The 2,647-nt window shown below is 25.4% G+C and overlaps 1 pseudogene; it reads left to right on the top strand.

Moving 5' to 3' along the window:
- Window positions 1–2,647, top strand: part of LOC107008888 — a 24,130-nt pseudogene that overhangs the window by 18,150 nt on the left and 3,333 nt on the right.

The following is a 2,647-nucleotide window of genomic DNA, read 5'->3' on the forward strand; positions in this document are numbered from 1 at the left end:
TTATATATATATATATATATATATATATATATATATATATATTCTGCCCACAGGGAATGAGAACGAGTACATTCTGCTACACTTCTATAGAACTATTTTGTCTTTTGCATTGAATTATTTGTTGTTGAATCTTTATTCCATGAGTTCCTTTTTTTTTTACTAGTTCTTTCTTCTGTTTTTAAGTCCGTAGAGTCAATTAAGTTTTTGCTTTCAGCATCTAAATATTTCACTATCTTTGAGATATATACAAATAATTGCTGAAATGCTCTTTTTAAAAACTTTGTAGTGATTCCAGCAATTAAACATTTCTCTCCTCTCGTTCTTTCTACACGGAATTTGTTCATTTTAATAATTTTTAGAAATTATAGTATAAATTATTATTTTTTAAAAAAATTATTTAAATATTTTTTCCAAAATTTATGGTCTTTGTATGGTCAACTTTAACCAAAAATAACTTTTCAAAATATTTGGTAAAGAAATTGTGATGTGACTTGTGCAATATAGTCAATATAGACCACTAGGGTCTCTTCATATTCTTCTACTAAAAAAAGAAGTGACATAATCTCAAATTTTTTATTTATATTGTATAGAAACTATTTTGTGCTTAATACAAAATATCTATCAAAATGCAAAACTAAGTTTTTAGAGATTGTAGGCTATACTTTTGATTGTAGAAATAAATGGAAACATCAACACTATCAGATCAGAAATTCACTATCAACTTGGATAAGTTTCCAAGATTCAATTTGGAAAAAGCCGTGTGCAACCACGGCTTTTTCATGATGGCTCCTAATCAGTGGGATCCATCTACTAAAATATTTTCTCGTCCTCTACGGTTAGATGATTCCATTAGATCGACTTTCACTTTCATTTCACAGCCTCCAGGAGAGGATCATCTTGTCATTACAGTTTATGGTGCAACAATTCTTTCCTCTAAGGATGAGGGAGCCATTCAGGTATCTGATGATTTGTTTTTTATGTACTAGTTTTTGTATACTTGTGTGTTTCATTTGAATTTTTATTAACGTAAACTATTTGAACATATATCAATTTAAAAGTATCTCAATTCTTAAAAATTAGCTTATCAATTAAGAAATTGAAATCTAAATAATAAATGATACTAAAAGAAAAGTAAATATAAATTGTAAACAAATAAGATATCGAGCATAATCATGCATGAATAACCATTAACTAAAGTTACAAAAATCTCAATAAGAAGAATGGGTTACTCCATCAATAACCATCAATTTTTTGTACGTCTCTAAAATCCATATTGATAAAAGAAGTAAAATAATGTATATTATGATAGGAAGTAAGATGATATAATATGAATTAGAAAAATGATATTCTGCACGATGAAAATTATAAAAGAAGTTTAACTCGTCAATTGAGAAATTAAAATTTAAATAAAAAAAATACCATTAGAACAGAAATAAACACAAGAATAAAGCAATACGACAATTTGGCAAAATACAATTATACAAATATAAGATTCCAAATAAATTCAAGAATTTATAAAACATCACACCAGTTGAAAAAAATAGTCATCTAAAGTGATAGTAATGAAAGTAGGATACAAAATATCATTATTAAAAACTTAAATAATATTATTATTTTAAAACAAAAACAAATAAAATATAATGATACCTGAAAATTGTCAAAATGGTCTCATCAAAAGGAAGCATTTGGTGGGCAAAAGATATTCCTTCATGAGTTAGAGATTTAATAGGAATTATTAGGGGTGTAAAATCAAATTAATACAAATGCAAAAAAAAAATAAAAATCAATTCAACACTAAGAATGACAATAATATTGAAAATTTATTTTTTAGTTTTACATAGATTTAGACAACTAGAATACATGATTTAATTTTACTTTCTTTTAATATTTCTTCATGGAACTACTACTTACTAACTTATTTTATCATGATCTAGTACTTTAAATTGTGATCAATTTCATTATGACTTATTAATTTATAATATTTGTGTTATGGGATTTTATTATTATTTTTTGTTGGATATTTTAGTGTCATTAATCATATCATGTGTTTTTGTTATTTTCTTGAGAAATAACTTATAGATAGTTGCATTTTGGTAGGACTAAAGAAATATTTGAAGTACAAGTAAATTATATGTTTGTATGAATACTTTATCGAAAAAATTTGAAGTTGAAAAATCTGAGTTTTATTGGTTTGGTTTGGTTTGGTTTATAATTCAAAAATTCGACACAAATGGTTTGGTTTGATATTTGAAAAATTCGAATCAACCTGGTCACATACACCCTAAGAATTATAAAAGGAGACAATAACTTTACCTCTACAATTGATTTTGAGACTGGAAAGATGATTAATGTTATAACTAGTGGTGGCAAATGAGCGGGTTAAGTCAAATATGGGCGGGTTGAAAATGGGTAAGCATAAAATGGACAATCATTCAACCCGTCCATATTTGATATGGATAAAAATAGATTGGGTGATAAATGAGTTGCGTAATATAATAGTTTATCCATATTATACCCATATTTTTATGAATAAATAATACTTTAATTAAAAATTCAATATGAAGAAAATATTTTAGTCTTTTCTTAGATGAAATATGTTGAAAATGCTTCATTTGGTTTGTTGTATTATAAAATTTTTTTAAAAAAC

Source organism: Solanum pennellii, chromosome 2 (assembly GCF_001406875.1).
Source record: "Solanum pennellii chromosome 2, SPENNV200".
Taxonomy (NCBI): domain Eukaryota; kingdom Viridiplantae; phylum Streptophyta; class Magnoliopsida; order Solanales; family Solanaceae; genus Solanum; species Solanum pennellii.